Genomic DNA, 13,682 nt, shown 5'->3' on the forward strand with positions numbered 1-13,682 from the left:
ATCAGTAGCTAGTGGTGTCCCTCAGGGATCAGTGTTGGGCCCACAACTGTTCACAATTTACATAGATGATTTGGAGTTGGGGACGAAGGGCAATGTGTCCAAGTTTGCAGACGACACTAAGATAAGTGGTAAAGCAAAAAGTGCAGAGGATAATGGAAGTCTGCAGAGGGATTTGGATAGGCTAAGTGAATGGGCTAGGGTCTGGCAGATGGAATACAATGTTGACAAATGTGAGGTTATCCATTTTGGTAGGAATAACAGCAAAAGGGATTATTATTTAAATGATAAAATATTAAAACATGCTGCTGTGCAGAGAGACCTGGGTGTGCTAGTGCATGAGTCGCAAAAAGTGGTTTACAGGTGCAACAGGTGATTAAGAAGGCAAATGGAATTTTGTCCTTCATTGCTAGAGGGATGGAGTTTAAGACTAGGGAGGTTATGCTGCAATTGTATAAGGTGTTAGTGAGGCCACACCTGGAGTATTGTGTTCAGTTTTGGTCTCCTTACTTGAGAAAGGACGTACTGGCACTGGAGGGTGTGCAGAGGAGATTCACTAGGTTAATCCCAGAGCTGAAGGGGTTGGATTACGAGGAGAGGTTGAGTAGACTGGGACTGTACTCATTGGAATTTAGAAGGATGAGGGGGGATCTTATAGAAACATATAAAATTATGAAGGGAATAGAAAGGATAGATGCGGGCAGGTTGTTTCCACTGGCGGGTGAAAGCAGAACTAGGGGGCATAGCCTCAAAATAAGGGGAAGTAGATTTAGGACTGAGTTTAGGAGGAACTTCTTCACCCAAAGGGTTGTGAATCTATGGAATTCCTTGCCCAGTGAAGCAGTAGAGGCTCCTTCATTAAATGTTTTTTAAGATAAAGATCGATAGTTTTTTGAAGAATAAAGGGATTAAGGGTTATGGTGTTCAGGCCGGAAAGTGGAGCTGAGTCCACAAAAGACCAGCCATGATCTCATTGAATGGTGGAACAGGCTCAAGGGGCCAGATGGCCTACTCCTGCTCCTAGTTCTTATGTTCTTATAACATCACAAATAATAAAACATTCTCAGATCACTGGTACTTGGAAGATATTTACTTATACTCTGTTTATAATGGAACTTATTTTATTTGTAATGACAAAGCATATTCCTGGCTCCCAAAATACTGGTCAGGATCTTGCTATTTAGGATACATAGTACCTGCTACCCGTCATCTTCCGCATCTCCCTTATGTTTCAGAACCAACTACTCGAAGAAATAAATGTGCCATAACCTTATGAGACACAATTTATGCTAAAATTATTCCTTTCTATTGGGAGTAAGGGTGGCCAATGAATTGAATAAAATAACAACCATCATAAAAAACGTAGCCGATTGCACCACCACTGCCCTAGATAAATAAATGAAATGCGAGCAATTCGAACCATAGCATTACAAAATCGAATGGCGCTTGACTATGTGCTAGCTGAAATGGCACCTGCACCCTGATTGGCGCGGAGTGTTGCACTTTTATTCCAGATAACTCAAAGGAAGTTAAAGTTCCCTGTGTAGAACGATTCATCATTTACATAACATACCAGTGTATCGTGTGTAGTAAACAACTATTCACTAAACGCAAGGGTCCAACAGTGATAATGATTCACCGTAACCCCACTCCACCACCATGAGATGAAATAGAAATGCAATATTATTGTTGAAATGTTACTGATCAATCAATTATTTATCTATTATTAACATATTGCTAATAGATTAATACTGAATCTGTAGAATCAAATTCGATTAATTGATTAATTGTTATTTTATAATAATTATTCTTTAAGAATTATAATCATTTTTGCTGAAATGCTTGTAATGCAATGCTTGCCCACTCTATTGTTTAAAACTGCAATGACAATATGAATGAGTTCTTCACGCTTTTACCTATCCTATCGCATTTATTATATCGTTTTATCTTATTGTGATATATCTCACTTGATCTTTCGATTTATCAAAGGGTGGACTGATGGTAATCAACTATTTCCTGATAGATCTGATAGGTAAAAGAAGGCTATTTAGCGTAAAAATTAAGATCCAGTTTTAATACCCATTTTAAAATGTGGATTTCAGCACTCATAACCTCAGTTCATGATAAAACACACAGCTTCATCAGAGACACAAAAAGCCCGACACATGCATAAACTAATTGGAGATAAAAACAACATTTTCAATAAGCAAGATGATTGGATTGGATTGGATTTGTTTATTGTCACGTGTACCGAGATACAGTGAAAAGTATTTTTCTGCGAGCAGCTCAACAGATCATTAAGTACATGGGAAGAAAAGGGAATAAAAGAAAATACATAATAGGGCAACACAACATACACAATGTAACTACATCAGCACTGGCATCGGATGAAGCATACAGGGTGTAGTGTTACTGAGGTCAGTCCATAAGAGGGTCATTTAGGAGTCTGGTGACAGTGGGGAAGAAGCTGTTTTTGAGTCTGTTTGTGCGTGTTCTCAGACTTCTGTATCTCCTGCCCGATGGAAGAAGTTGGAAGAGTGAGTGAGCCGGGTGGGAGGGATCTTTGATTATACTGCCCGCTTTCCCCAGGCAGCGGGAGGAGTAGATGGAGTCAATGGATGGGAGGCAGGTTCGTGTGATGGACTGGGCGGTGTTCACGACTCTCTGAAGTTTCTTGCGGTCCTGGGCCAAGCAGTTCCCATACCAGGCTGTGATGCAGCCTGATAGGATGCTTTCGATGGTGCATCTGTAAAAGTTGGTAAGAGTCAATGTGGACATGCCGAATTTCCTTAGTTTCCTGAGGAAGTATAAGTGCTGTTGTGCTTTCTTGGTGGTAGCGTCGACGTGGGTGGACCAGGACAGATTTTTGGAGATGTTCACCCCTAGGAATTTGAAACTGCCAACCATCTCCACCTCGGCCCTGTTGATGGTGACAGGGGTGTGTACAATACTTTGCTTCCTGAAGTCAATTACCAGCTCTTTAGTTTTGCTGGCATTGAGGGAGAGATTGTTGTCGCTACACCACTCCACTAGGTTCTCTATCTCCCTCCTGTATTCGGACTCATCGTTATTCGAGATCCGGCCCACTATGGTCGTATTGTCAGCAAACTTGTAGATGGAATTGGAACCAAGTTTTTCCACGCAGTCGTGTGTGTACAGGGAGTAGTAGGGGGATAAGTACACAGCATTGCGGGGCGCCGGTGTTGAGGACTATTGTGGAGGAGGTGTTGTTCATTCTTACTGATTGTGGTCTGTTGGTCAGAAAATTGAGGATCCAGTTGCAGAGTGGGGACCCAAGTCCTAGGTTTTGGAGCTTTGATATGAGCTTGGCTGGGATTATGGTGTTGAAGGCGGAGCTGTAGTCAATAAATAGGAGTCTAATGTAGGAGTCCTTGTTTTCGAGATGCTCTAGGGATGAGTGTAGGGCCAGGGAAATGGTGTCTGATGTGGACCAGTTGCAGCGGTATGCGAATTGCAGTGAAAAAGCTATTGTTCTAATAAACATATTTTCAAAGACAGTTTGACATTAGGAAATGAGCTGCACCAGTAATCAGATCAAGGCCAAGTAAGCACCATAGCAATATGAAGGCACCATTGTCCAGAATGTGGATAAAAGCAAAGTCAGCAAAAAACCAGGAGAAACCAGTCTTGATAATAGCACAGAATCGCATTCCATAACATACACAAATATTCAAACATGAAACATTCAGAACTTACGTTGCCCATTAAGGATTGACAGTTAACCATCAAATCAAATGTATTTGATTCTAACCCAAACCAATTAGGATGACAGAGGTGTAGATAGATAAAAGAACAAAGAAAATTACAGCACAGGAACAGGCCCTTCGGCCCTCCCAGCCTGCTCCGATCCAGATCCTTTATCTAAACCTGTCACCTATTTTCCAAGGATCTACTTCCCTCTGTTCCCCGCCCGTTCATATATCTGTCTAGATGCATCTTAAATGATGCTATTGTGCCCGCCTCTACCACCTCCGCTGGCAAAGCGTTCCAGGCACCCACCACCCTCTGCGTAAAAAACTTTCCATGCGCATCTCCCTTAAACTTTTCCCCTCTCACTTTGAAATCGTGGCCCCTTGTAATTGACATCCCCACTCTTGGAAAAAGCTTGTTGCTATCCACCCTGTCCATACCTCTCATAATTTTGTAGACCTCAATCAAGTTCCCCCTCAACCGCCGTCTTTCCAATGAACAATCCTAATCTACTCAACCTTTCTTCATAGCTAGCACCCTCCATACCAGGCAACATCCTGGTGAACCTCCTCTGCACCCTCTCTCAAGCATCCACATCCTTCTTGTAATGCGGCGACCAGAACTGCACGCAGTATTCCAAATGTGGCCTAACAACTGTAACATGACCTGCCGACTCTTGTACTCAATACCCCGTCCGATGAAGGCAAGCATGCTGTATGCCTTCTTGACCACTCTATCGACCTGCATTGCCACCTTCAGGGTACAATGGACCTGAACTCCCAGATCTCTCTGTACATCAATTTTCCCCAGGACTTTCCATTGACCGTATAGTCCGCTATTGAATTAGATCTTCCAAAATGCATCACCTCGCATTTGCCTGGATTGAACTCCATCTGCCATTTCTCTGCCCAACTCTCCAATCATTATATTTTTCTGTATTCTCTGACAGTCCTCCTTGCTATCTGCAACTCCACCAATCTTAGTATCATCTGCAAACTTGCTAATCAGGCCCCTATACCTTCATCCAGATCATTTATGTACGTCACAAACAACAGTGGTCCGAGCACGGATCCCTGTGGAACACCACAAGTCACCTTTCTCCATTTTGAGATACTCCCTTCCACCACTACTCTCTGTCTCCTGTTGCCCAGCCAGTTCTTTATCCATCTAGCTAGCACACTTTGAACCCCAATACGACTTCACTTTTTCCATCAACCTGCCATGGGAAACTTTATCAAATGCCTTACTGAAGTCCATGTATATGACATTTACAGCCCTTCCCTCATCAATTACCATTGTCACTTCCTCAAAGAATTCTATTAGGTTTGTAAGACATGACCTTCCCTGCACAAAACCATGCTGCCTATCACTGATAAGTCTATTTTCTTCCAAATGTGAATAGATCCTATCCCTCAGTATCTTCTCCAACAGTTTGCCTACCACTGACGTCAAGCTCACAGGTCTATAATTCCCTGGATTATCCCTGCTACCCTTCTTAAATAAAGGGACAACATTAGCAATTCTCCAGTCCTCCGGGACCTCACCCGTGCTCAAGGATGCTGCAAAGATATCTGTTAAGGCCCCAGCTATTTCTTCCCTCGCTCCCCTCAGTAACATGGGATAGATCCCATCCAGACCTGGGGATTTGTCCACATAAATGCCTTTTAGAATACCCAAAACTTCCCCCTTCCTTATGCCGACTTGACCTAGAGTATTTAAACATCCAGCCTTAGCCTCAACATCTGTCATGTCCCTCTCCTTGGTGAATACCGATGCAAAGTATTCATTAAGAATCTCACCCATTTCCTCTGACTCCACGCACAAATTCCCTCTTTTGTCTTTGAGTGGGCCAATCCTTTCTCTAGTTACCCTCTTGCTCCTTATATACGAATAAAAGGTTTTGGGATTTTCCTTAACCCTGTTAGTCAAAGATATTTCATGACCCCTTTTAGCCCTCTTTATTGCGCGTTTGAGATTTGTCCTACTTCTCAATATTCCTCCAAAGCTTCATCAGATTTAAGTCGCCTAGATCTTATGTATGCTTCCTTTTTTATCTTAGCTAGTCTCACAATTCCACCCGTCATCCATGGTTCCCTAATCTTGCCATTTCTATCCCTCATTTTCACAGGGACATGTCTGCCCTGCACTCTAATCAACCTTTCTTTAAAAGACTCCCACATTTCAGATGTGGATTTACCCTTAAAGAGCTGCTCCCAATCCACATTCCCTAGCTCCTGCCGAATTTTGTTATACTTGGCCTTTCCCCAATTTAGCACTCTTTATTTAGGACCACTCTCGTCTTTGTCCATGAATATTCTAAAAGTTACGGAATTGTGATCGCTATTCCCAAAGTAATCACAGACTGAAACTTCAACCACCTGGCCGGGATCATTCCCCAATACCAGGTCCAGTATGGCCCCTTCCCGAGTTGGACTATTTACATACTGCTCTAAAAAACTCTCCTGGATGCTCCTTACAAATTCTGCTCTATCTACGCCTCCAACACCACATGAGTCCCATTAAATGCTGGGGAAGTTAAAATCTCCCATCACAACCACCCTATTGCTCCTACATTCTTTTCTATAATCTGTCTACATATTTGTACCTCTACTTCACGCTCGCTTTTGGGAGGCCTGAAGTAAAGTCCCAACAATGTTACTGCACCCTTCCTATTTCTTAGCTCTACCTATATTGCCTCAGTGCTCGAATCCTCCATCGTGCCCTCCTTAATCATAGCTGTGATATCATCTCTGACCAGTAATGCAACTCCTCCACCCCTTTTACCTCCCTCTCTATCCCTCCTGAAGCATCTATACCCTGGTATATTTAGTTGCCAGTCTTGCCCTTCCCTCAACCAAGTCTCCGTAATACCAATAACATGATATTCCCAGGTACTAATCCAAGTCCTAAGTTCATCTGCCTTACCTGCTACACTTCTCGCATTGAAACAAATGCTCCTCAGACCACCAGTCCCTTTGCATTCATCATCTCTTCCCTGTCTACTCTTCCCCTTAGTCACATTGAGTTTATTATCTAGTACCTTACTGGCTTTAGTTTCTGCCTCTTTACTGACCTCTAATTTCCTAATCTGGTTCCCATCCCCCTGCCACATTAGTTTAAAACCTCCCCAACAGTGTTAGCAAAAGCATCCCCTAGGACATTGGTTCCAGTCCTGCCCAGGTGTAGACCATCCGATTTGTAATGGTCCCACCGCCCCAGAACCGGTTCCAATGTCCCAAAAATCTGAATCCCTCACTCCTGCACCATCTCTCAAGCCACGTATTCATTCTGACTATTCTTGAATTTCGACTCTGACTGTCTCGTGGCACTGGTAGCAATCCTGAGATTACTATCTTTGAGGTCCTACTTTTTAAACTTATCTCCAACTCCCTAAATTCTGATTGTAGGACCTCATCCCGTTTTTTACCTATATCGTTGGTGTCTATATGCACCATGACAACTGGCTGTTCACCCTCCCCCTTCAGTATGTCCTGCCCCTGATCTGAGACATCCCTGACCCGTGCACCCGGGAGGCAACATACAATTCGGGAGTCTCGTTTTCGACCACAGAAACGCCTGTCTACTCCCCTTATGATTGAATCCCCTATGACTATAGCCCTGCCAGTCTTTTTCCTGCCTTTCTGTGCAGCAGAGCCAGCCACGGTGCCATGAGCCTGGCTACTACTGCCTTCCCCTGGTGAGTCATCTCCCCCAAAACGGTATACCTGTTTTGGAGGGAGATGACCGCAAGGGATAACTGCACTGCCTTCCTGATCTTTCTCTGCCTTTTGGTCACCCATTCCCGGTCTCCCTCACCAACCCTAATCTGCGGTGTGACCAACTCACTGAATGTGCTATCCACGACCTCCTCAGCATCGCAGATGCTCCAAAGTGAGTCCATCCGCAGCTCCAGAGCCGTCATGCGGTCTAACAGGAGCTGCAGCTGGACACACGTCCCGCACATGAAGGAGTCGGGGGGATTGGCCGCGTCCCCAAACTCCCACATTGAGCACGAGGAGCATAACACGGGTCTGGGATCTCCTGCCATTTTTACACTTTACCTTAACTGATTACAAATATAATATCAGATAATGAATAAGTGAAAGGAATAAGGATTTTACTTACCAATCACAATACTTACCAACCCAGGAAGAGTTAAATTTCTGCCAGCTACTTACCTTCCAGACAGACCCCTGGCCACTGCTCCTGCCGCAAATCAGAAGCTATAACTTGCAGATAAAAGAAAAAGAAAAGAGAGAGCTTACCTGATATTCACTCACCCCCTTAGGTTAGAGGAGGTGGAAGGGTGGGAGACACTACAAGTGTAGTGTCTCGGGTTTCGCAACCGCCCAACTTAAATAGAGGTAAAAAATCAAACACTTAAGCACCTACCTGATTCCCAAGCTGCATTCCGGCTCCCTCTCTCTCTCCCGCTCCCAGAAATGAAGGTCGCTGAAACCTGGGGGCAAGTTTAAACACGTACCTGAATCCCAAGCTGCACTCGCTGCGCTCCGGCTCCCTCTCTCTCTCCCGCTCCCGGAAATTAAGGCCGCTGGAACCTGGGGGCAAGTTCAAACACGTACCTGAATCCCAAGCTGCACTCGCTGCGCTCCGGCTCCCTCTCTCTCCCGCTCCGAAAAATGAAGGCCGGCGGCACCTGGGGGCAAGTTTAAACACCTACCTGAATCCCAAGCTGCACTCGCTGTGCTCTGGCTCCCTCTCTCTCTCCCGCTCCAAAAAAAAACGACTGATAAGATTTCCTTTAAACCTGATGGTCTGTACGGCCATCTTTATTCCAGGATCATCCTATACTTTGACCTAACTATTCGCTATCTCTATTTTCATATTTTCACTTTTCCACTCTAACTCTTGAAGTAAATGCAAGCTGTTTTGCCATAAACAAGAAACCATTTCTGTATTATTTTGAAAGTTAAATTGTGTACAAGTTACTTCTCTTTAAGTCCTTTTGCTAGCCGGACTCTATTGAGAATAGATTTAGGTTTCTCTTAATTGTAATCAAATAGAGGCAATAAAGATTCTTGTTTGCATCTGAGAAGTTTAACTCCAATGTCTACTGAGTTTTAGTGTCGCAAGACTTCACTATTTCCGCATGGTAGATCTCTTTCATTGTCCAACCCTAGTTGCCCTCATGATGGCGGTGGTGGGCTTCCTGAACTATGAAGCCTCCTTGGAGTGAAGGCTTTCTTATAGTGCTATTCAAAAGGGCATTCCTGAACTTTTGACCTCGCGATGATGGTATGGTAACACAGGGTGTGTAATTTGGATGGGAACTTGATGATGGTGATCTCATGTGGCGGCTACCCTATTCATTGTAGTGTCATGAGAATGTCATTTTAAGAAATGTTCATCTGCTCATGTTACTGCAGTGATGTCAGAGTGTGGGTGGAGCTGAGCTCTGGCTCTGCTTTTTAGTTTCACTTTGAGAAAGCTTGGGTGTGTCTGTGTTTTTTGGTTTTGTTTCAGTGTTGGAGCTGCAGCCAGCCAAAGAATGTTGTTCTCTCTGCCATGGAAAGACTATCTCTTGATCATTTGGTGAATTCTGGGTGATAACTGTTCTCAGTGGTGAATTTAAACCTGATGTGCTTCTGTTAAAAGGTTATTTTTTATGTCTTATGGATGTCAAAAGGAAAGTTTAAGGATTACTTAGTGTTGTATTCTTTGTGGGTTGCATTTGAATTGATGGTTGCTAAGATGTTCACTGTACGTTTTAAAAAGGTGAACTTGAGTTCATAGAATAAACATTGTTTTATTTTTAAAATAACTGTTAGATGTCTGCTGCACCACATCTGTAGAGTGGGCCATGTGCTCCCCATACCACAATCTATTAAATGTTGTGGGTCAGGTGAACTCCGTGATAAATTTTGGGGTCCTCTAAACCCTGGCCAATAACAAATTGGGGGCTCGAGGGGGATAAAAGTCTATCTATTAGATTGTCTGAGGGAGTTTAAAGATAGTGAGCATATTGTGGTTGCTTTTCAGGTGTGGTATTTCAGTTTAAGTAGGGAGTGAGTTGTGAACAATGGCTCTTTCAGAGGCTCTGAAGTTTTTGGGGGTGGAGACTGTCACACGCAGCACCTTACGGACAGAGAATAAAAGCAGACTGATAGATTTGGCAAAAACATCGCAGTTAACATTACCTGACAAAATGCGAAAAGATGAGGCAATTATGGTGGTGGCTAAGCATTTAAAATTGCCTGAGATACAGTCTGACTCATTGGAAATGGCAAAAATTCAGTTACAAATTAAACAAATGGAACATGAGAAAGAATTAAAGCAGCTTGAATACGAAAGAGGGAGAGTGGAAAAAGAAAAATAGGAAAAAGAAAGAGAGAGAGAGTTTGAACTTCGGAAAATGGCCATGAAACATGACAGTCAGTTAAAATTGGCGGATTTGAAGGGAAATGTGCAGTTTGAGGATAGTGATGAGGATAAAGAGAAAGCACGTCAAAGTTGAAGGCTTGGTGGGGATCTATTTCAATATGTCCAAGCATTGCCAAGGTTTGACGAGAAGGAGGTAGAAGCCTTTTTCATTTCATTTGATAAGGTGGCTAAACAAATGAAATGGCCACAGGACCTGTGGGTATTACTGATTCAAACAAAGCTGGTAGGTCGGGCTAGTGAAGTGTTTGCATCACTACCGGAGGAGGTATCTGAGTCATATGAGGAGGGGAAAAAATCCACCTTCGGTGCATATGAACTAGTGCCTGAAGCCGACATACAAAGGTTTAGAAATTTAAGGAAAGAACCTGGTCAAACATACATGGAGTTTGAAAGGATCAAACAGGGTAATTTTGATAGGTGGATAAATGCTTTGAAAATAGAACAAACATATGAAGCTCTCAGAGAAATTATACTTTAGGAGGAGTTTAAAAATTCAATTCCTGATGTAGTGAGAAGTCATGTGGAAGAGCAGAGGGTTAAAACTGTGAGGTTAGCAACAGAAATGGCAGATGATTATGAATTAGTTCATAAATCAAAGCTTGGTTTCCGACATCAGTTTCAGCCTGTGAGGGATAGAAACTGGGGAAAAGAAAAATACTTAAGTGGTAAAGGTAAAGGTGATCTGATGGGAGATAATAAGGAGAGTGTACCTCAGATTAAAAAAGAAATCCAGGAGGGTGGAAAAGAAATGAAAAGTTTCAAATGTTTTCACTGTAAAAAACTAGGCCATGTGAAGTCACAGTGTTGGTGGTTGAAGAAAAGCACTGGGAAGGCTGATGTGGTAAAACAGGATAAGGCAGTGGGGTTTGTTAAAGTGGTAAAGGAAAGCCCAAGTGAAGCGAAGGAGGTGCAAAAGATTGTACAGCTTGATCAAGAGGTGATTGATCAGACGGTGCCACATCTCTTTAAATAATTTACTTGTGTGGTAAAGTTTACTCATGTGTATCAGGAGGAGCAGGTAAAGAAGTCACAATTTTAAGAGATACGGGAACTAGTCAATCTTTAATGGTAAGAGATGAGGAGTTATGTAGTTTGGGAAGAATATTGCCAGAAATGTGGTAATATGTGGAATTCAGGGTGAGAGGAGTAGTGTTCCATTATATAAGGTAATGTTGGAACGTCCAGTAAAGAGGTGTGAAGTGGTATTAGGAGTAATAGAGAAACTATCTTGGCCAGGAATACAGTTTATCTTGGGTAATGATATAGCTGAATCGCAGGTGGGAGTGATGCCTACTGTGGTTGAGAAGAGAGTGGAAAATCAGACAACTGAAGTGTTGAAGGACGGGTATCCTGGGATTTTTCCGGATTGTGTAGTAACAAGTCACAGGTTAAGACAAGAGGAGAAACCAAAGAGTGAAGATGAAGTTGAAGTGCAATTATTAAAAACGATTTTTGATCAGATGGTTGAAAAAGAACAAGAACAGGTGGAGGATGAGGAGGATATTTTTAGTTCAGGAAAATTGGCGGAGTTACAACAGAAAGATGTAGAAATAAAATGGATGTATCAGAAAGCATATACGGAAGAGGAATCTGAGTGTGTATCAGAGTGTTATTACCGTAAAAGTGATGTCTTGATGAGAAAATGGAGACCTTTACAGATGGAGGCGGATGAAAAGTGGGCAGATGTTCATCAAGTAGTATTGCCGGTAGGGTATAGAAAAGAGGTGTTACGAGTAGCACATGAGGTACCAATGGGAGGTCATTCGAGAGTAAGGAAAACTCAAGCTAAAATACAAAAGCATTCTTATTGGCCTGGACTACATAAAGATGTAGTTAAATGTTGTCAATCATGTCACACATGTCAAGTGATAGGCAAACCTCAAGCAGTGACAAAACCAGCACCGTTAATACCCATCCCAGCATTTGAGGAACCTTTTACAAGGGTCCTAATTGATTGCGTAGGACAGCTTCCTGAAACCAAAAGTGGGAATCAATATCTTTTGACTATAATAGATGTGTCTATGAGGTTTCCAGAGGCCATTCCAGTACGTAATATTACAGCTAAAAAGATTGTGGAGGAGTGACTTAAATTCTTTACTAGATAATGGACTACCCACAGGAATACAATCGAATCAAGGATTGAATTTTACCTCAAGGTTATTCAAAAAAGTTATGGATAGCTTAGGAATAAAACAATTTAAATCAACTGCGTACCATCCAGAACCACAGGGAGCATTAGAAAGGTGACATCAGACATTAAAGACAATGTTGAGGGTTTATTGTCACGATTAAATTGGAAAATGAGGATGTTCTTAAAAATTGGGATAAATTGTTGAGTTATCTTCCAGAGAGAAAACAGACTGACCTGAAAGAGTTATTGGTATCACATGGGCAAATTTGTGGAGATAAATTGGTAAGTACTAAAATGGTTATACATAATGTAGATGTGGGAAATGCTGTTCCAATCAAACAACATCCATATTTAAAATTTGCACAGGTTAACAAGGATATTGAAAGTACGCTTAAAAATAGCATAATTGAAGTGGGTTGCAGCCAAAGGAGCTCACCCATAGTGATGGTACCTAAACCAGACGGTACCCAATGGTTGTGTGGACTATAGAAAGGTTAATGCAGTTACAAGAATGGACTCTTATCCTATCCCACGTTTGGAGGATTGCATTGAGAAAGTGGGACAATCAGTTTTTATTTCCAAACTGGATTGACTTAAAGTTTACTGGCAAGTACTTTTATCCAAAAGGGCGAAGGAAATTTCAGCTTTTGTGACTCCAGATGGTATATACCAATTCAAAGCTATGCCATTTGGCATGAAAACCACCACAGCCACATTTCAATGGTTAACTAACAAAGTCATTTCAGGATTACCCAATTGTGCGGTATACATCGACGATCTGGCAATTTTCAAGCCAGACATGGAATGAACATTTAAAACATCTGATGGAGTTATTCGATCAACTTCGAGAGGCAGGTTTGGTGATAAACATAGCCAAAAGTGAATTTGAAAAAGCCCAAGTCACTTTCCTTGGCTATACAATCGGGCAGGGGTCTAATGGTCCCACAGGATGTGAAAGCAAAAGTTATTGGGGAGTTTCCAATACCCTCATCACAAAGGGGAATAATGCGATTTCTTGGCATGAGTGGATTTGATCGAACATTTGTGCAAAATCTTTGTAGCGTGGTTGCTCCACTGATGGACTTGCTGAAGAAACGTCGAAAATTTCAGTGGACAGCGGAGCTTCAACAGGCATTTGAATGCCTGAAAGCTGTGATAACCAATGCTCCTGTGTTGGAGAATTACAAGGGACTCTGTGATCAGATTGAACTAAAGTATCTGACTTTAAAGAGTCTTGCCGAGGCGTAGAGAAATGGACGGATCGTGCAGAGACCTTCTTGTCCAAATAGACTGTCAATTGAGAGGGATTCCAGTTGGAGGAAGAGGAACAAAAAATGGACTATATTCTTATACCTGTTGGCGTGTGTTGTTTTTTGAAACAAAAAAGTATATTTACTGTGTGCATTTCTTAAAGGATAGTGAAAAAGTGAAAAATGAAACC

This window comes from Scyliorhinus torazame, chromosome 17, assembly GCF_047496885.1.
Source record: "Scyliorhinus torazame isolate Kashiwa2021f chromosome 17, sScyTor2.1, whole genome shotgun sequence".
Lineage (NCBI taxonomy): Eukaryota > Metazoa > Chordata > Chondrichthyes > Carcharhiniformes > Scyliorhinidae > Scyliorhinus > Scyliorhinus torazame.